This window comes from Herpailurus yagouaroundi, unplaced genomic scaffold (assembly GCF_014898765.1).
Source record: "Herpailurus yagouaroundi ecotype Mexico unplaced genomic scaffold, PumYag 139, whole genome shotgun sequence".
Classification (NCBI taxonomy): Eukaryota; Metazoa; Chordata; class Mammalia; order Carnivora; family Felidae; genus Herpailurus; species Herpailurus yagouaroundi.
In genome coordinates, this window is record NW_024412394.1 from 54296737 (window position 1) to 54319753 (window position 23017).

The following is a 23017-nucleotide window of genomic DNA, read 5'->3' on the forward strand; positions in this document are numbered from 1 at the left end:
TAAAAGTACCTCTATTTTAGGGTTATACCTTTGGTTTTTTGTTTTTTGTTTTTTGTTTGTTTTGTTGCTGTTGTTTTTACATTTTGGAATAACAGTGATTCAAATCTTTTTTTCTGTGACCCTGGGTTTATAGATTTTAAATCCATGGTTGTAGTACTATTTTACTGCTAAAGCATCCTCTACATAGTTTTTATAGATTACTAAATAATGGGAATAAATTCCTTCTAAAAGTTATGGTCAAAGCTATTGAGATGTTTTGCCTCTTAGAATAACACTTCTTTTCTCTATCTGCAGTCCTCAGACTAATTCAAATGTTTAGGCCAATGAGTTTGTGCTTTTCCTGGCGTTGATTTATAAAAATCTTGGTCTTTAGAGAAATAGAAATCTGCTGGCATAGGCAAAGCATTTCATAACACATCAAGAGAGAGCTAGATTGTACCTTCTGGCAAAGATTATCATGAATGGAAAACACACATGCTCACACATAAACACACCTTCCCCAATCTAGGCACAAACAGGAAGGAAAATAGGAGGGGACAAATTAACACGTAAATATTGGTCGGTCCAGTCTTCTGATTTATTGACAATTCAGAATGCAGAGGAGGGATGAAAGATTTCCAGGCCTGGATAGCGTGAGAGTATTGGGATTTCCGTATTCTGCAGTGTGGTAGATGTGCCATAGAATTCCACTAGAACTACGGAGTCATGGGGACAGGAATAAGAAATATCTTGGTAGCTACCTGTGTGGATTGAAGACCAAGCAGCAGATAGTGGACATCTCCCCAGATGCAGAAGAGGAAGTAGCCCCTCCCACAAAAGTCTTGGCACTATGGAAGCTCCCTCCCAAAATATTTAGTCCAAACCTAGGAAGAAACAGGTTGCCTTGGCTAAGAATGAGTTTATGTACATCTGAGTTGTTACAAAGTTTCATATCTAGAATATGATTAATAAAGTAAAAAATATTTATTATTATGTATGGTTAATCATATTCTAGAAGTGAAAATCTCTGTCCCCCCACCCCGCAAAAAAATCCAATTCAGATGTGCACAGTAGAGTTAAGTAGTTATTTCTGCTTTCTAGTTACAGCTGTATCACTGACTTCCAACATACTATAGAAGCTAATTCACATATGAAAATAGTATTAAGCAGGAATATAATACCATTTTCAATATTCTTCAAGTCCTGGAGGTAAGGACTGGAAGCTAGCAGTAGGCAATATATAACAGGTTAATGAAGTTAGTATGATCTAAGACCTGTAGGTATTAAATGTGAAGTATAGTATTATTAGGTTTGAACATTTAACCAACACTAAATCTTGAGAGTGCATCTCTCACTATTATCATACACATGGAGTGAAAACATTTGGGTCCACTTATTCTTTGCAAATGAGGTGCTTTGCTTCTTGACTTCCAAAATCTTTAAGCAATCTATTTCTTATAACATGAATCAAAGGTTTATTCAATGTCTTCTGAACCATCTGGGTGAGTTAAGGGTAAAAGAATCTAAAATGTACGTATTCATTTCATTTAAAATACACATGGGCTTATAAACCAATTGAAAATTACTTGGCATGAACCTAGAGGAACTTGGCAGAAAATATTTCCCTGAGCCCAACACTTTTGACTAAGTCCAAACGCAATAAAAAAAAAAAAAAGTGCACATCTTTGGTCCTGAATTGGCAAAATAGGAAAATAATAATTAAAAGAAAATGCACTGAAATAAATTTGAAATAGGTATCTTTTCAAATGAAGTGTAGCTTATTGGATAGGCTTATGTGTCTTTTTTCTATAATAATGCATCTTAACCTTTCAGGAATAATCTTCTGGCATCTGACCATATCTGAGTGACTTTCATATGCCTTTGTGAATCAAGTATTTCTTCCTATCATCATTCTATGTTTGGGCTGTTGAACCTTAAAGTGGTGCTAGGTGCACTTTTTCTTCCTATGTGCGTACATGTGTAAGTGTGCATGAACATATACATTCGTGCACACATATAGATACAAGTGTATATACATGCCTAAAAATGAAAATAGTACTTCCCTCTGATAAATAAAAATGACTCTCTGTATTTGTCCTTTTGAATATTATGATTGCATATATATATATATATATATATATATGCAGTATGCTTCTAGTCTGCTGACAGAGCAGCTAACACAATTTCTAAAAATGTTTCCTTTCAACAAGGGTTGCCAGATAAAATGCACGATGCACAACTAAATTTGAATTTCAGATAAACAGAAAATAATTTCTTTACATGTAAGTATGTCTCCTGCAATATTTGGGGCATGCTTATATACAAAAAAAAATTCATTCTTTATCTGAAATTCAAATTTAACTAAATGTCCTATCTTTCTTTCTAAATGTGAAAATTCTACTCCCAACACCGCTTAATGAATATAGGCAGGAAAGAACATACTTCAATGAGTAGGTAGTTCTCAAGCTCCTACTATGTGGTCCCACTGCCTTCGGTGCTACAGGAACGCAAGGATCTCTCCAGGTGACTACATTCCAGTCAGGGGAACATAAGACAAACATCAAGAATCGAGTGTAGGTTAACTGCTAAATTATGTCAACTAGCTATAAGTGATCTGTTTGCAGGTGAACAAATTAATGGGATTTACTGAACTTAAAGAAGTGTTCACGATTGAGAAGCTCTTTGAAGGAAATGAAGGTACATTTCAGAGAAGAGGAACAAAGTTGAAAGCCTAGAGGAGAGAGGAACATTGAAGTTGCTCAAAATGGAATTAATATTCAAAGCGCTTAAATTAAAATCTGAAAAAAATATATATGTATGTATATATGTATGCAATGTCAACACTCTTTCCATTCATTTGTAAAAGGTGTTGCTGTACCTCAAAAACATAGTCACAGACCTCCAAGCCTTGTCATCCTTGACTTAGCAATACTTACCTAGAACTGGATTTGAGATAATCAAGAGTATTCTCTGTGTATTCCTAGCACTGTGGACAATGCCTGGGCACAGTGTTCAATACGTGTAGAACAAATGAGAAAACAGAGGAGAAAGAGAGGGAGGGTATAAGGGAAGGAGAAATAATTCTTCAAGGCAGACTGATAATATAGGAGTTCTAAAATTAAACTATTATTTTAACTGATACATTTATTTATATTTTTAAGGAAGGAAAGGTGGGAATTGAATTGCAAAGATGCCATCGTCACACAAGCAGGAATTCTACCCTTTTTCATTCTTTTGTTTTGGAGAATGTTACTTTAAATAGAAACAATAATGCAGGCATTTAAAAAATAATAAGTTTCCAGGGAGACAATTCTCTGCAAATAACTCCTCAGAAATCGCTCTTCCACCATAAACAAAAAGTAAAAATTAAATAAATGTGTTTAGAGATTAGAGACTAGTTATTATGAAGTATTTAGAAGCACGATTTCTAGGCATTTCAAAATATAAGCACCATAGGGTAAATGACTGTGCAATTTTCATTGAAGATTCTTGAAATTCACATGGATCTGTGTTTGCCTTCTAAGAGATAGCTTGTTGTGGTGTATTGATGTCAGCCTCAAGTCTAAAGGTCACTGCTGTAGCTGACAAGATACAAGTCTCACTGTCAGTCAGTGAATTTTTCCATTAGGATGAAGGGGATTTGAATATTTTTCCTGCTTTGTGGGTTTTCAATCTCAAAATCATTATTTTACCATATACACATATTTTTAAGGATGAATATTGCTTTCCTTCCTTTTCCTCTTGATTTCTATCAGGTTATTAGCAACTCCCTTCAGTACTGGTACTAGTTAGATAAAGCCAGGAGGAGATATCTCTTGCTACTGATCCACCATGTGTATTTTTCATACATATAGAATACTGTTAGGAAATAAGATGCGAGGACTGTACATCTTGCAGTGTCAAAAGGTTTCTGGCTATGGCTTCCAAACATAGAAGTTGACTGCTTTTGCCCTACATTAAAAATTTGAAAAAAGCTCCTTAGCAGGCATTTATACAGGTATGACTAAATAAAGTAAAATAGCAAATCCGGTGATTTCAGAGCCTAAAAATTCTGTGGGAAACAAAGGACTCTATCTCCTATTACCTAGGCCAATGCCTACTAGTTTCACCATCTGGAGGCACAGAACTAAATCCACGTTACACAAAGATAAGTGTTACATAGATCTCTTTTCATTTTGGGTAATGATTTTATAGGATTATTTTTAAGCCAAGCAATACAAAGTGCGTAAGAATAGTATTTTAAAAATCCACTAGATCTTGTCCTCAAGAGAGAAAATGAGATAGCAGTATTCGTTTATTGCTATGCGTGTATACTGAAAAATAATTTATAGATCAATAACATTTATTTACTTAAAATGAGGTCAGATCCATGTACTTTATTAAAAAGTATTACTTTCAGTGTTTCTGGCATTTTTTAGGATAAAAAGGAATCGGAAAGAAACTGAAGTTTCAGATAAATGTTTCCTTGTTTGAAAAACAAAAAAGACTCTAATACCTAAAATATTCCTTTTAAGTTAAGAAGAAAAGATTATAATGGACAATCTAAAGCTGGAGTCATTCTATTTTTTCTCTCTAAATTTCAATCTTATGTCATCAAAATGCCTTCCTACCAGAAAGGATGAAAAATCCGCACTCTCAGATTTTTTCTTTCCTTCTACCTTTCTGCTTTAAAATGGTATATTTTTATTGTTTTTATTTATCAAAGTCCATAACACTTGCATTCTTTTTTGTAGGCATAAGGCTCTCAGTTGTTTGGCTCAATTTTACATCTGAATGAACATTCAATAATATCAGTTAATTTTTCCAACTCCATGCTCTATTCCTGATTTTTACATTTTACTCATCTATTGGTTTGCTAGATTGAGACAGACAGTAGGTTTTCAAGAGGAACTTGAGGGTTTACCTTGGGTCTGGTAATAACTGTCCTCTGCCTTTATGTATAAGTATATGACCTTTGAACTTGGATTACCAATTGGTCTTTTCTTGAATATTTTCTCCTTGGAATTTTGTTGATATTGCTTCATTTTTTTCTGATCTTAAATCTCACTGTGGAAAGGCTGAGGCAAACTTGATTTTTCCTCTTTCATTCTCTGGTTTACTTGTCTGTGTGCATGAAAATTTCTTTAGTCATTTTGAAATTCAATGACTAAACTAGAGCATGTCTCAAAGTGCACTACTTTGTATCAATTTTTCATAGAACACGATGTGACCTTTTACATTTTCAAGATCAGTTCTTTATTCCACAGCAAGATTTTTCCTACTGTATCTGTGGACATGTTTTTACTGTTCCATTTGTTGAGTATTTGACTGCAAAAATAGCACTTAGACTTATGGTATGAAACATTCTTTCTGTCCTTTCCTTCCTCCTGTTTCAATAACTTTGTCTTCTTTTTTTACCTTCTGCAATCAAAATAATAATCTCATGACTTTCTTCTGTGGCAATTGAGTTTCATCCTCAAGTTTTCTGATCCTGTTTATCTACCCAATTATTTGTTCACTTATTGGTGTTGATTTGTTCAATTTGCTTCCATGGCTCAAAAGTCTCATTCTTTATTAATGTACATCTCAATTCTTATTCTACTGAATTAAGTCTTTCTTTTTTTTTTTTTTTTTTTTTTTAATTTTTTTTTTTTCAACGTTTATTTTTATTTTTGGGACAGAGAGAGACAGAGCATGAACGGGGGAGGGGCAGAGAGAGAGGGAGACACAGAATCCGAAACAGGCTCCAGGCTCTGAGCCATCAGCCCAGAGCCTGATGCGGGGCTCAAACTCACGGAGCGTGAGATCGTGACCTGGCTGAAGTCGGATGCTTAACCGACTGCGCCACCCAGGCGCCCCTGAATTAAGTCTTTCTTAAATTCTTCTAAGGTGGGAAAAACTCCCAGGGAGGTTTTTTGTTTGTTTTGTTTTGTTTTGTTTTATTTTTAATATTTTTTTCCTTACTTGAGTTTATAAACATATATGATTATTTCTTTGTCTTTGCCTGCCAGATTGTCCCTCCCTACCTCCCTTCCTTCCCTCCTTCCCTCCCTCCTTCTCTCCTCCCTTACCTCATTCCTTCCTTCCTCCCTCCCTCCCTCCCTCTCTCCCTTCCTTCCTTCTCTTTCATAATATGTGTTCATAGTGGTCATGCAATTAGGAACACACCTAGGGCTGGGAATAATTTATGTTAGAGAACTTGAAATATTTGCTGGCTAGTTACAATTTTAAACTGCATTAAGTTTCACTTCATAGGTGACTGTGCCCAATTCCCAAGGTTGAGCGAATCACTCAAGTTTCACATCACTTCTAATTTTACTGTGGGTCTATTAAAAATGCAAAACCTGCTGGGTTTTCCCATTTCTGCTAAGATCTTCAGATTCTATTTTATGATAAAAGACTTCTGTATTCATTCCCTCTGTCTCTTTCTCTCCTTCATTCTCTCCCTCAATCCTCCTACTTCCTATCTACACATCCATTCTTCCTAAACTGTGGCAGATTAGTAATAATTTATTGGGTTATTTTGATGCATCATGTTCCCCTCTACTATTTTGGATAGTCAGGTGAGACAGTCCATTAAGGCTTTCCAGAATGGTATGATATTGTCTTTGACTTTCATATTTCTAGAGTTTATGGCATAAGTTTGGACTCCATACTTGCTGTTGGTGAATTTTTTTGTGCATATCCTAATTACGTGCGTATGTGTATATGTGTGTGTATTTCACTGGATTTTGTTTGAGGACTTGAAGAATACAGTGTCACTCATTCTGCCATCTTTAAACAAATTATTATTTTAAGATTTCCTGAATAGTATGAAATTATTACGTTAATTTCTGAGTCTTCAAAATCCATAAATTAATTTTTTAAATCTACATACAACTACAGCAAAATTAAAATTTAGAAAAACAGTGTAATGCTATGGATAATTTTTTTCTTCTGAAATGACATTGCTGCTCAAAAATGTGAATGTTACACTGACTGCTTCATCATAAGTTCTTTGATTTTGATGAGCTGATACTGTCTACATTCAGGGGATGGCTTGATTCTCCCACTCCTTTTTTCTGTTTAAACTATGGCTTTTCTTTGATGTGAACATGTGTTAGGCTCCCTCCCTTATTTGTGCCCTTATTCATTCATTATTTTATAAGTTTGACGTCCCAGAGACTGTGAACACTGAACTCACTTGGCACTCTTTATTGTAATGTGGTCTCAGGTAAGAATTAAGGGAATTATTTTTTTTTTTAATTTTGTTGAAATGGAAATATGACACTCCAAAAATTGTATAGGCTCCTCACATACTACAGAGAAGATGGGTACCAATAACTTTTTTTAGTTCTTTTACCTCTAGAGCTATGTAAGGTAAGGTATCAAGGCAGGTTGGTCAATAGGCAGTTCATCCGAGTTGGGATGCTCCAGTGTCTTCATAACTTCCATTTGGAAATATGTGCTATATAAGTCAAGTGCTGATGATGAAAAGAAAAAAAAAAAACAGCTATACATTGACACTCAGCCCACATACAAGTTTAAGACTTTCGTATCCTAAGGCATATTCTAAAGCATTTCAACTTATGTGTATATTTTCTTTTTAAAGTCCTGGATCCTTTAAATTTGTTATCCCAGTGTTTTCATTTTTCAGATCTGTATGATCAGCAACATCTTTGCTCTGTAAGGGGAAAGCGAAATCCCGTTGCATAGTGTCATTTTTGATATAGTTCTTAAAAATAAGGGGGAAAAAAGGAAAGACAGGAAGAAGGAAGGAAGGAAAGTATCAAGGATGAAATTATGCCCTTGTTGAGCCTCTAATTTTCCTATGAATGAATTGTAAAGTAAGCAAGGGGTGAGGGGAAAGTGCCATATGTTCTTTTTCCAGAGGAATGTGTCTTAACAACAGATCAGAAGTCACCTTTAAATGCTGACTGCAAAGAAACCTTCAGTTGCTTATTCTGCAGAGGCAATTTTTGCCTTCTCTTTGCTGAGCTGCCAAAAGGAGAATATCTAAAAACAATTATTTCTGCCGGTTGAGTAATTAATGATGGTCTTACCAAATGACAATTTTATTGAATGGCATTAGACAAGATGGATTAGATTTTTATTAAATGGTATTTCAATGTTTCAAGGACTCCATGAATGCCTCATGAAGAGTGTTCATGCTAAATCAGGGAAAGGTGTTTTTACTTTTCATGTTAACAACAAATGTGTGGTAAATACAATTACTTTTCTTTCAAAAGCAACAAGTTAATCTGTATTACCTCACTGTGCTATTATTACTTACATCATGCCTAAAATTATTAGAGAATACAAATTAATGGCTATTTATTTTTGCCGACAGACCTAAACCAGTAGTTCTTTAGCTTTTTATGTAAACTCTTCTAGGGATCTGTGTCCTTGCCCTTTTCGCCACTTCCCTTGCTTCCATCAGACTTGCCCCATGATAAAGAGTATAAGCGTTTTGTTTCTCAGCATACTGATTTGCCTGGCTCCCTTTTTCTACCATATTCACTGCTGAAAACACAAGAAAAGAAACAAACATGGGAAGAATCTGTAAATATCCTTCAAGGAGGCTAAGGGACAGTAGTTAAATAGATCTATGACAATAAACTGATGCTATTTTAGCAAAACATCTGCCACCTTCTAGAAGTCAGCCGTTGCCTTTTTCTCTCTCTGATCTGACATCACCTACCCTGGAAACTCTCTCAACCTAGTAATTTCTCAATGCTGGAGTGCTTACAGGGCTCAGTCTTAGGCCCTCGCCTTGTTCTCTTAGTGATCTCACTGAATCCCATGTCTTTAAAATACCATCGATGTGCTGACAATCAAATTGTATACGTACAGTCCAGAGCTCTATCCAAATGCCAGTCTAGTTACATACTCTGCAGGCTACTTAACATCTCTACTTGAATGTCTAATAAACCTTTAAAAACTTACAATCTCTAAAAATGAACTGATTTTTCCTGACAAATCTGTGCTATGTGCTGATTTTCACATCCCAGTTAATGGCAAAGATAACAATGATTTGTTTAAATAAAAATGTTAATGTCATTTTGTTTCTTTCTCTTACACCACACAGTCTGTAAGTCATGCCAGCTCTATTGAAAAAATATATACAATCCAACCATTTTTCACCATACCCATTAATACCACTCTGGTTTGGGTCACCCTCATATTTCACCTGGAATACTGCAATTATTTAATAATTGATTTATTTCTTTCAGCCCATGGCCTTTCTACTACAATCTATACTCAGTACAGAGGCCAGAATGATCCATTTGAAATGTAAGCCAGATAATGTCACTTCTCTACTTAATGCCCTGTGATAGCTCGACATTTTACTCCGAATAAGTCATTAAAGTCCAATTTAATTGACTTTCTTCTGTGACCATCCTGCTTTTTCTCACATTCTCACATGCTCCACATCAGTCACACTGAATTCTTACTTTTTCTTAAACCCAGAAAGAATGTTCCCATCTTGCTGTTCCTTTTATCTGTAACACTAATCTCCTCAGTATTCGCTCGGCTCTCTCCCCGCCCCTGTCCTGTTCTTTAAATCCTTCTTTATCATCTTTTCCATGAAGCCTGCCATGACCTCACAATGCAACATTGCATTCTCTTTCCATTTCCACCTGCAGGACACTGTTCTCTTCTCTGTTTTTCTTTTTGTCCATCTTCTAACATACAGCACATTTTACTTCTTATTGTTGGTATCTATTTTCTACATTTCCTATTAGAATGTATGCTCCTTGAAAGCAGTGAAATCTGTTTTGGTTACTGAGCAGTGATAGCCATTTTCACCAATCAGCCTGTTCTCTAGACAGGGCATCCTGGCTAGCCAGGGCTCTTCCTTTCACCTGAAAGTGAGCTTATCCGGATATAGATTCAACTGACCCAGTGAATAAGACTATCATATGAGAGCCCTTGCTGGACTGATATTTCTGCTAATCCACTTAGGGATACATTTCCACATCACAGTGTCACAAAGAGTATTGGGGAAGTTTGGACATCAAACATGATTAATCATATCATTACATTTCCTAATGTGGGAGGGAATACCCGTTAGTAACAGTGCATGATTCCAGTATGCAGTTATATATTATGCTAATTTTTCACTTAGAATTTTTTTTTAAATTTTAGAGGCACAGAGAGCACGTGCATGTGAGTAGGGGAGAGAGGCAGGGGGAGAGGATCTTAAGCAGGCTCCACGCTCGGTGCAGATCCTAATGTGGGGCTCAATCCCACAACCTTGGGATGATTACCTGAGCCATAATTGAGAGTCAGACGCTCAACCAACTGGGCCACTCAGGCACCCCTGCACATTTTATAGTGATATCCATGTGTATGATTCATACACAAAAATGGTGTAATTTGATTTTAACTGTAATCTCTATGTTTTTACTATTACCATAAGTATATTTACTTTTTTGACAAAATATTTAAAAAATTAATGGTGAATTCAGGCTGCTTATACACAGAGATACAGAATGAAATGAGCAGCAGCTGAAAATCCTATCTTATTCAAGACTACACTAATGACATAAGTTTTTTTCTTGAAAACTTGGGATTTCAAAGCATAGCTCACAATATTGCATAATGCTATTTGGCAAGTAGAATTTCTACAGAATTGGAAACTTCAGAAATTCTAACAATGCACTAATTTTAGTTTTTGAGTACTAAAATTTATGCTGTTTACTAGGAAGTAGCCTTAATCTTTCACAAAATGAAAATCTTTGGAATTATATCATTGTAGTGTAAGAACTAAATAAGGAATTGTGCTTGAAATTGGTCTGTAACACATCTGAAAGAGCCTGAAGATATGAAAATCAATGTTTTAAGAAGTTCCAGCTTCTTTCTAGCTGACACAGTCATTGGTTGTCAGTCACAAGTATAAAAAATCCTACCAGCAGTGTTGGTTCACATCAAGCTGGTATGAGGGAAAACTAGTCCGCGTGTTTACACATTTTACTTTCTGTCACCTCACCCCTTCAACTTCTTCCAGAACTCTGGCCCTCTGTGACCACATGATGGTTGAGAACTAGGACTGTAGGATTTTGTGGAAGAAAAGCTTAAAAGTGGGCTGATAGGGGCGCCTGGGTGGCGCAGTCGGTTAGGCATCCGGCTTCAGCCAGGTCACGATCTCGCGGTCCGTGAGTTCGAGCCCCGCGTCAGGCTCTGGGCTGATGGCTCGGAGCCTGGAGCCTGTTTCCGATTCTGTGTCTCCCTCTCTCTCTGACCCTCCCCCGTTCATGCTCTGTCTCTCTCTGTCCCAAAAATAAATAAAAACGTTGGAAAAAAAAATTAAAAAAAAAAAAGTGGGCTGATAAGAGTGGCTTTATATTTCTTATCTACTTTGGGGAAAATCCCCAATAAGGCAGGATAAGAGTTACTCGTCCCATTCTACAGAAGAGGAAATATATTTGGAAAGAGTAGATGACCCAAAGTTGCTAAGCTGGCGATAAGTAAAGCCATGACACAGAATTGATATCGAGTCTTTCTATTTGTAAAGCCAAGGCACAGAACTTACAACCCAAGGCTTTCTCTTCTGCCATAAAATTAGAAAGTTGGACTAGATGATTTCCCAAGTCTCTTTGTGCTAATAAGTCATGGTTCTCTCATTCTAATCATGGAGAGATGAAGGACTGCATGGTTGAAAAGATGGTTAAATATCGATGGTGTCAAAAATGGAAGGACTTTCACATGTTTATATAACCCATTGACCCAAATAGTAGTTTCTACTGAGAGTTGATTGGAGTTCTGTATTTGTTACACACATCATTTAATTAATTCCTTTGCATCTACTGACAAACAGATCAAAAGCTTTTATTAATTTTGCTTTTTTTTTTTTCCTGGAGATATTAGAGCTAAAGGATAGAGCCTTTCTAAAGGAGAGTACAAATGACATTAAATGATTTCTGAATAAAAACCCAGTTGTTTATAGTAGGATATTCAGTCAACAGTAGACTACTTATTACCCTTGTTTGTTTCATAATTTTCATGTTTCACTGATTTTTTCCCTCCAATAAGACTGCTTTTTAAAAAAATGTTTTATTTATTTTTGAGAGAGAGTCGGGGTGGGGCAGAGCGAGAGGGGGACAGAGGATCCAAAGCAGGCTCCGCACTGACAGCAGAGAGCCAGATGCGAGGTTCAAACTCACCAACCAGGAGATCATGACTTGATCTGAAGTCAGACACTTAACTGACTGAGCCACCAGGAACCCTGTCTTCCAATAGACTGCCTTAAGTGATCATCCCTAGCTAAAAGGGGAGTAAAAAGAAAAAACAATAAAAACATCAAGGTCAGAATGAATCCATTGTCTCTACTCCCCAAACAGTATTATGGTGCATTTGTAAAAGCAATAAACATCAATATTTAAAGATCATATTTCAAAGATCAGATGGTTTGAACTCATCATGTTTTACATAAAAGAAAACCTCACTGGTCAGTGAAGTTAAATATCAGCTCTGGAATCCAGGATTTTCTGAGTCCCAGATGAATTTACTTTTAGATTATTATTGTGATTTTTTTCAACAAATGAAGGGAAAATTTAGTATTCAAAATATTTTATTTGCTAGGAAATTATAATATATCCCTTTGTGGGAAACCTTATCAATATTACAAATATTACATCCCCTTTGAAATAATTAAGAAATCCACACAGCTTACTCCATTGACTTACAACTAAAGGGATATAAAAAAGAAGATGACAACCAAGGACCATTAATTTTTCCTTTTCCTTACTGGTAACTGCTCATTTAATGAAAATATTTAGTTTAAAAGCAAGATAAAACAAAAACCTTGTATGGCAGCAAGTTAAATAAGCATGTACTTTCTTTGAACCCAAGCAGAATGTTTTATTCATTGTATCAGAGTTCTAAATACCTGCCAATTATGTTAGGGTAGCACTAGACAATTTCATGGCTATTAGCCAAACTCTGTGCAACTTAATATATACATGGCCTGCTTTATATTTAAAAGGTTGGGTTCAAATAAGGTTGAACTTTTATTTGGATTACAAATTTTCATATTTTTATTTCTATCAATATTAAGTAGATAGTCTTTCCATTTCATATTTGAAATTTGCAATTGCTTTTAGCATTCCCACATGTTAAGAGAAAGTTAACGTGTATGTATTATTGTTGAATCACTATATTGTACACCAGAAACTAATATAACACTGTGTGTTACTAACTGGAATTAAAATAAAAACTTAACAACAACAACAATAATAACAAAATTAATATGTATCCTCATGGTATTTTTAGGGTCCTTTATCTATTAAAACTAAATTACACTTTCTTTGGTTAAATAATCTGACAATCATATTTATGATAAAATGAATGGAAAGATATATCTATATTTATGAATAGTGGAAACACAATTATATGTACTTGATAGCATGACATAGGAAATAGATTGCTTATTTAAAATGCACTGATAATTCAAAACTATGATTTTTAGGGACTGCCTGTCATATAGTGAACACTCAGCAAATTGTTAACTACTCTCTTTATGTGTCAGGATTCCCAACCAGTCAACTTTCCAAACACATTAATTTCTAAGGAATTACACTAGATAAACTTCACTTCCATTTTCCTCATTTCCTGTGATCACTGTAAAAGAGAGAGCTAAGTAGACATAAAAAGCACAGGGTCATTAAAAGGCTTACAAATTCATTACATAGGCAGGTTGACAGGTATTGCTTCTTCCCAAACAAGGTTTGACCACTACCCAGTCAGACTGATAGTTTCAGCTTATACCTCAGTTTCCTTGATATTATGGCTAGTAGTAGAGTGTAGCTAGTGTGGTTGGATCTGTTTCATTGGTATGGCCTTAAACTTCATCAGAACAATATACATATGTTAAAATTTTGCATATCCCAAACTGTAGTACAACTCTTGATAGATTTTTTTCTACATTCAAAATACTTTGCGCACTGAATTTAATGGTTTTTAAATAAAAAGCTGGGGGCAGGGGAGTTCTATAGTTTTTAGTAGCAAGTTCCTATAGGTTTGTTTAGGTTATTTTTGTTTTTCCTTCTTTTAGAGTAGAAAAATGTCCCATAGCACATGCAAATATTAGCAAACAAAGTATTGATTTCTCTTTGGAATAAATAGAGCTTTCTCATGTTTTGAGGAGTTTTCACTTCATCAGCAGCAGCAACCTCCGCTTTATATGTGCCTTCAAAATACAGTGTCTTTCCTCAGTACAGTGGACCAAACTGATAAGAATACACATTTCCAATTCCTACCACTCATAATGCCAAGTATAGATTTCACATAATATTAATACTTAACAAAGGTTTAAAAAACAAAAAAAATTAAATTGCCAAGTAACAAAACAGAGGGAACATCAAGGTAGAACAATTACCATCTATGAGGAACTATGAGCTAAGGGTGTTAAATGCAAATCTAGCGGTTGGGACCAGGTCTTTAATGTATATAGGGACAAATGCAGAGCTTTGTATCCAAGAGGTAGCATACTGTACTTGAGCTTCTATACAAGATATAGCTTATTGAAAAGCTACCCAATAAATGAAAAGATGATGAGAAAATCTCCATCTTTCAGCTTACAGAAGCTACCAGGAAGCTTCCTGTCTAGCTGATACTAACAGTGGAGGATTATGATAAGGATTAAAATTTGCATAACTATATCATGAGCTGAGGTCAAGTCCAAATTCACACTCCTCACAAGATGTAGGAACCCAATCAAAAATTATAATTCATGTTTATTTAATATTAAAATACTAATTATGGTTAAATAATACGATTAAAAAGATATCACTGTGGTCCTATTAGAAGCAAACAATCTAAGACTCAAGGAATCTCACTGTCTCCACTGACAGACATTATATAAACCCAGCTGGAAAAAAAGTCCCCAATAAAAAATTATATACCACTTGAGGAAACACAACTTGCTTATTCAGTTGGATATTTTATCTTTTGAATATTCCCCATTTTGTTTTTCCTAATCAAAACATCTCAAATATTTTGCATAATGGTGGCCAAATTTAAATATCTACTTTGCTGAATAGAGTTACAAAACAAAATTTGCAAAATGCATCCCTGAGAAACTACAACGGCTAAAATTTGCTTTATAATAACAGTTAAAGGCATAATTAATTTAATTAATTATGCCTGACCTCATTCCCCAAGCAGATATGCAGTAAACATAATGATCTCTAGAGTAATGTTTTTATCTTTTATCAAAAACTTTAAAGAACTTAAAAGGATTTTTACAATTAGCCCATGACTGTATTTAAAATACTATAGTTTGTCACCAAATAAAACATACTTTGAAACTGATCTTTTCTATTGAAATGATCACACTAAGAATATCTGTATTCAGGGGCGCCTGGGTGGCGCAGTCGGTTGAGCGTCCGACTTCAGCCAGGTCACGATCTCGCGGTCCGTGAGTTCGAGCCCCGCGTCAGGCTCTGGGCTGATGGCTCAGAGCCTGGAGCCTGTTTCCGATTCTGTGTCTCCCTCTCTCTCTGCCCCTCCCCCGTTCATGCTCTGTCTCTTTCTGTCCCAAAAAAATAAATAAACGTTGAAAAAAAAAAAAAAAAGAATATCTGTATTCAGATTCTCTGCTCTTCCTCCATTGGGCAGACAGCCTCATATTCTGGTGCAGTGCCAGCCGTGTCCCCAAGACACAATGGTGAAGGACAGAGTAAACAGATTTGGCTGTATTGGGTACCTGGTCGCCAGAGCTGCTTTTAATTCTGGCAAAGTGGATATTGTCGCCATCAGTGACCGCTTTGTTGAACTCAGTGACCTGGTCTACATGCTTCAGTAAGTCCCCCCTGCCCCGCCTCCCCAGCATATTCAATGACACAGTCAAGGCTGAGAATCAGAAACTTGTCATCAATGGAAAGCCCATTTCCATTTTCCAAGAGTGGGATCTCTCCAATATTGAATAGGGTAATGCTTGTGCTATGTTGTGGAATCCACTGGAGTCTTCACCAACATGGAGAAGGCTGGGGCTCACATGAAGGTGACGCCAAGAGGGTCATCATCCCTGCCCCTTCTGTTGATGTCTCCATGTTTGTGATGAGTGTGAACCATGAGAAATACGACAACTCCTTCAAGATTGTCAGCAATGCCTCCTGCACCACCAAATACTTGGCCCCTCTAGTCAAAGTCATCCATGACAACTTTGGCATCATGGAAGAACTCATGACCACAGTCCGTGCTACCATTGCCGTCCAGAAGACCGTGGACAGGCCCTCTGGGAAGCTATGGCATAGGGCCTGAGGAGCTTCTCAGAATATCATCCCTGCTTCTGCTGGCACTGCCTAGGCGATAGGCAAAGTCATCCCTGAGCTAAATGGGAAGCTCACTGGCATGGCCTTCTTTAATCCAACCCACAAAATGTCAGTTGTGAATTTGCTCTGCCACCTAGAGAAGGCTGCCAAATATGATGACGTCAGCAAGGTGGAGAAGCAGGCATCAGAGGGCCCACTCAAGGGCATCCTAGGCTTCACGGAGGACCAGGTCATCTCCTGTGACTTTAACAGTAGTACCATTCCTCCATCTTCAATGCTGAGGCTAGCATTGCCCTCAGTGATCAATTTTTAAAGCTTATTCCCTGGTATGGCAATGAAATTGGCTATAGCAACCAGGTGGTGGAGCTTATTGTCCACATGGCCTCCAAGGAATAAGAGCCCCCTGAATTACCAGCCCCTGTGAGAACAGGAGGAAGAGAGAGGCCCCCAGCTGCTGGGGAGTCCTTGCCCCAACTCATCCCCTGAACACACTGAAAGTCTCCTAACCTCTACATAGTTTCCATCCCAGAGCCCCTAAAGAAGGAGAGGGTTTGGGGGAACCTGACCTTATTATGTTGTATGAAAAAAGTATACCCTTCCAAAATATGTGTATTTAGATTCTACATATAAATTTCACTTACTATCACACTCTCCAAATTCATCCACGTTGTCATGGATGGCAGGATTTTTTTTTCTCTGGCTCTCTTTTATAGTTTAATATATATTAATAACATTGACAGGAACAGCACAGAAGACAGACATTAAAAACCTATATTTGCAAGTAGGACAACATTAGAAATATATAGTGAATGGATAGAATCTACTGTATGATAAAAATGCCACAAACACTATTGTCATCAGTAAGAAATTTACTTGTTTTGAAAAAAGCCAAATGCTGGCATTGTCCAGAAAAACTTAGCAGATTTATTTATAATTGTTATAGAGTTGAACTGCTGAAACATGTTCACTGAACATTTTGACTGCATTTATATTAAAAATTCACACACAAATGAAATAATATTCAGCTTAAATATGTATTAAAGATGAATATATATGTATAATCATATATATATATAAAATCACATATTCTTTATTAATCTGTCAATGGATGCTTAGATTATTTCTACAGCTTGGTTATTGTGAATAATACTGCAATTAACATGGGAGTAAAACTATCTCTTTGAGATAATGATTTTGTTTCCCTTGGATATATACCCAGAAGTGGGATTTCTTGGTCATATGGTAGTTCTATTTGTAATTTCTTGAGGAGCCTCCACACTGTTTTTCACAATGGTTATATCAGTTTACAGTCCCACAAACAGTATATGGGGGTTTGCTTTTCTCAACATCCTTACCAGCATTCATCTCTTATCTTTATAATAATAGACTTCTTAACAGCTGTGAATTGATATCTCATTGTGGTTTTTGATTTGCATTTCCCTAATGATTAGTGATGTGGAGCACCTTTTCAAGTACCTGTTGGAAGTTGGTATGTTTTTGGAAAATTACCTGTTTAGGACCTTTGCCATTTTTTAATTGGGTTGCCTTTGTTTTTTTTTTCTTTTTGAAGCTGAGTTATGTGAGTCCCCATATCTGTATTTATTCTAGCAATGCTAGAATACGTGTTCCATTTATTTTTGGAACCCTTTTTTTATAATGGATTTCAGAAAATGTATTACCTTACTTTAGAAAATCCATTATATAATAATGGGTCAAAGGCCAAGATTTCCTGTTCAATGCCTTCCCATTTTATTCAGTTTAGGATTTTTGTTGTTGATGTTTTTGTTTGCTTCCTCTCAACATCTGCTTAGCCACTATTTGTGCCTATTTTAGAGTTGGTTATTTTGATTAAAGCTGCATGGTTCTATGTATCAGAAAGATAAAGTATTTGCTATGATTTTAATTAGGAATCTCCTCCAAATCCATCACGTATCTGAGTTAGTTTCATTTGTATGTTTCCAGCCTACTCAAGGGCAATATGTGAAGCAAGTCGATATCATGCGTGTAATTGACTGATTGCTGTTAATTTGAAATATGTGAATTTGAGAACTGCCTTTATATATATTCATTAACATGCCATCCTTCACTCGAAATGATCAAGCTCTTGGCACATCACTAATAGGATATTTGTTTTGTGTTGTTTTTTAGTGGTCATGATGAATTTGGGCTGATCCATTCCACACACCGCTGTCTGTTTTTTCCTGTGACTAATGGGCTATATCTGGCATGGCAGGCTTATAGATATCCTCTGCCTTAAAGGAAGACAAAAATGGCAACAAATTATAAAGTTGGGTTTATTTACTAGGCCAAAGAATCATCAATGTATTATAAAACTATTACCTAGTAAAAAGTTAGAATTCTAGAATTAGCTAGTCAAAAATTGGGTAACTTTAACCGAACAAAAATTAAATTCACATAAACTTTACTCTCATTCTACATACTATCAGTATTACAGTAAGTAACTTGCAATTAATGACACCAAGTTAAAATGCCAATAAAATAAGGGCTAATGCAAAAACATAACAGTTTGGTAAAATGTAACATTGTAGTGGTTATGAAGCTATTGTCTCTCAGCTTCAACACTCTTGTCTCTCCCTCTTCTACACTCTTTTTTTGTAGCTGGAACTTCAATCCTCCTTTGTTAAGAGATATATACAAGGAAGAAGATATGGTAGGAAAAGAGGAGAAAGAACTTTCTCTTGTCCTTTTGCTTGTTGGCTCTCCTAGCACAATAATGTCCCTTTGCCCCTGCAGCTCTTCCTTCCAATCCCCTGGTTCCCTGGGTGCTGCAAAACCAATTACAGTCTACTCTCTTTGTCAGGTAGAACCTGCTTCCCAGAGGAATAGAAACTGATCTGGATCTAAGAGGACCTCCTCCTCTAAGAGTCTAGATTCTAGCATCACCTTTGTTTCTCCGTCTGGGTGGGTAACACCTCCTTCCTGTAGTTATTGCTACTTTGTTATTTTAGTATTTTTTTAAAAAAATTTTAATCCTCCAAACATCTGTTCACTCAATGTTCTATCATAACAAATTCTGTCTGTAAAAAGATATAATAATGAGTTTCTGTTTTTCTGATCCTTCTGGTAGACCCACAGAGCGAGTTAATTTTCCTAGATATTAGCTAATTTCAATTGAAAAAAATGAATGGAAGTTTTTAATTCATAGTATACCTCTAAAATATCAATCAATAGTTAACTCTATTGTCTGCTCAGACCAACTACTTACTTCTTGTGTTACAAGATTTTATAAAAAGAAAAACTTGAGATGTACATAAAGTCTGAGAATGTAAATGACTATGGTAGGTTCTGACATTGTTTTTGTTTTTGATTTAATCTGTGACGTTTGGGAAAATTATCTCTCCTCACCCCCAATTACACAAAAAGCTACATGATTCTGGTTTGCTAGTCAAAGAACCACATTTCCCCTAATTTCAGAAGTACACTAGTCAGATTCCTTTTTCTGAAAGGTTAATCAGGAGGGCAGACACAGAAATAATTTGAATGGAATCTTCCAATGGCAATGTGTAAGACATCATGCATGCATTTCAGCATTTAATATCCATGGTTATTATTCATACGCCTGATTCTTTCCTTCTTGCTTCTGTCCTGGGAGCTACCAATTTTTTTTTTGTTTTTTTATTTTTTTTATAGTAAATAATGATTGATTTCTTAATATATACAACAGTTCTGCTTAGATATTGCTTTATAAATGTCTGCTTTTCCATGTACATCTCTCAGTTACCTTCTTTAACTAGACAAAGATTTATTTTTCTCAATTTACTTAAAACATGCAATTAGATAGTTATATCTGCTGTAATATCTTTATGAATTTACATAATATTTTTATAAAATATTTTAATATAAACCTTGGGAATATAATTGGCACTCTATAATTGCTTAAGTGTAGTATAATTCTATTTAGGAAGTTGGCCTGGATAATATTTTTGAAACTTATTTATATCATAATAACAAAATACATTATATAGAACCAAAATTTATTTTTTAAAAGATTCTCTTTTTAAGGAATCTGTACACCCAACATGGGCCTCAAACATACAACTCCAAGATTAAGAGTCACATACTTTAACAACTGAGTTTTAACGAAGTAATGAACTAGGTGCCTTTTAGAACCAAAATTTAAATTCTGGGACACAGAATTTACTGGTGTCCCACTATATTTATTTCTGAATACATTTATTCAACAAATACTTACTGAGTTTTTCACATATGCTAGGGCCTGTGATATGTAATAAGAATGAAGAGTTAAAAAGGACTCTGTTATCAAGGAAATTCCATTTTAGTGGGAGGGATGGACAACTACAGAAGTATTATGCAACATAATAAAATCTATTAAAATACTAGATATAAGATGGTATAAAGACATAGACTAGTGGCATCTAGTAAGCCTAAGAATAAAGAAAACACTTATAGGAGAAGATGTGATAAAAGAATAAGAAAAAAAGGAAAATTAACCCAAAGAAAGAGAACAAAATTTCTCAGATTTTGCTCTTTTAGAACAAAGGTTTTATGAGGGAAATGCAAAAGATCAGGCAATAGCCAGAATTCATTGATCCTTGTATGTCACGCTAAAGATTTTTCCTGATATCTTTTTGAAGAGTTAAACTATGAGTTAATAAAAAGCCACCTACATCTATTTTCTTTCCTATTGTGGTACCAGGTAAATGACTTATAATAACTCTTCCTTTGACTAAAAAATATTCAACAATAAATAATTAGCAGTAATTTACATATTGTAAATGCAGCACTAAATAATCTTTCCCCTAAAATTCCACTAAGATTGTTATCCTTTAATATAAATTTGTTAATTTGGACATATGAAAATAAACTGGTAGCTAATTGAGTGTATATATCACTAGAAAGATGAATAGTGATTTATATTTTAAATGCTACATGATGTGGTGAATAGTCACAACTCAGTTTGTATAGTATGGAATATTTATTTCATTTTATTTTATTGTAGTAATTGCTAACAACATTGTTTTATCGAGTCTCATAAGCATTCTGCAGTAGTTAACTTGCCAATAATAATATCCCAGTTTAGCCCAGTAATCATTGAAACACTTCTAGTTTAAAACCTAGTGTGAAAGTGAGAAATTTGTAATGTGTGTGTGTGTTTTTGTTTTCCTCATTTGCAAGTTGCTTCCACAAGGATCCATGTCCTATTTACTAAGTATTCTGAGTGGGAGTAGAGACTACTCTCTAACCCAATAGAACATTCTAATTATCATTTACTATGTTTAACCTTTGGTAATAAACAGTATTTTTTTTTTTTTAGTGATTTTTAAATGTCAATTCTAAGCACACATACACTCTCTCTCTCACTTCTCTATCTTTCTATCTTTATCTCTTATATGTTTCCTTTGCCAGACAAATGTTGGCTTCACCCAATGTTAGTTTTTAACATTAGAAATGAAATGATTCTTCTTTGTTTTCATCAGGTGGGATAGGAATGAGAACTACTTGCTTATTTTTACCAAAATCCTGGAGAATTTTTTTTTCTCTGGTCTCTTATTGGCCCAAAGAGTTTAAAGCCTATCAAACTGGGAATGAATCACTGGTAAAGATGGTGAATTTAGTCTACCATAATTAATTTAGGCTAAGCATATAAGGGGGGGAATGAATAGTGAGTATCAGTCACAATATCCATTATAAACAAAGAACATTTTATTTAAATGAAATGCAAGTTCTCAGAATTAGAGTAATCATAAATTGATTTATGGCACACTCTCATTATTAGTCCATGAATTACCCAGTTATGATGCATATACGGATGGATAGATAAACAGAGATAGAGAAATAAAAAGATGGAGAGAAAGAAAAGGGAAGAGGAGATAGAGAATATTTTTAGTCTGAGAATTAAAAAAAAAAATTTGTGAATTTATAATAATTTAGAACTCAAAAGTTTAGCTCTAGCTTTGGGACTTAGGGCAAGATACTTACAAACTAATAATAGAAGCTAATTCAAGGAGTTCTTGTGAGAATTGCATGAGATAATTTACTTAAAACCATAATCCATTATCTCACCACCCAGACTTAATCATGGCGTAGTATTTGTGGTCTTCTGTTTTCTCTGCTCCCAAACATATATAGTGAAAACTAAGTTTCCTTCTGGTGTTCTAGTTCTCCGAGCACATTCTCAGAAAACGTGCAAAACTGTAATTAGTGATTTGGGTATATGTGAAAACCCAACGTCCATCTCAGTTCTTGGCTAAAATAGCTTCCCCAAATCTGTTTTCTATTGTTGTACAGCATTGCCCTCTACCTTTCTCTTTTGCATTTGTCTTTGCACTCTTCTTATTTCTCTCCTCTTTCAGTCATCAGCAATTCTCTACAATCCAAGGCTCCACTTATCCAGAGTATTCTACTTACAATGAAATGCCCTAATCTTAAGTCATTCCTCTACTCTCTCCCTATTAGCCTTGTAGAAAGAGAACAAGAATGAATATGTGTGTGTGTGTGTGTGTGTGTGTGTGTGTGTGTGTGTGTGTAGGAGCACAAAGCTACATTTCCAAATGTTGGTTAAGGCACGATTGAAAAGGTACCTTCAAATATTGTTGCTGATAGAATTAACCGATTCAAACTTGTAGAAAGCTATTTGCTAATATGCATCAAAAATCTTAATTAGTTCAATTAATATTTAAAGGACACATCAACCAAGAAATGTCCTAGATGTGATGAAATAGGTAAAAACAAAAGTGACAAAACCCTGGCCTATTCCAAGTGACATTGCACTGGGAGTGAAAAAAAATAAACAATGATTAAAAAACTAATTGGATAGTTAA

At 35.3% G+C, this 23017-nt stretch overlaps 1 pseudogene; it reads left to right on the forward strand.

Moving 5' to 3' along the window:
• The first annotated feature begins 15575 nt into the window (after positions 1-15575).
• Positions 15576-16678, forward strand: LOC121029168 (glyceraldehyde-3-phosphate dehydrogenase-like; annotated as a pseudogene).
• Positions 16679-23017: the final 6339 nt, after the last annotated feature.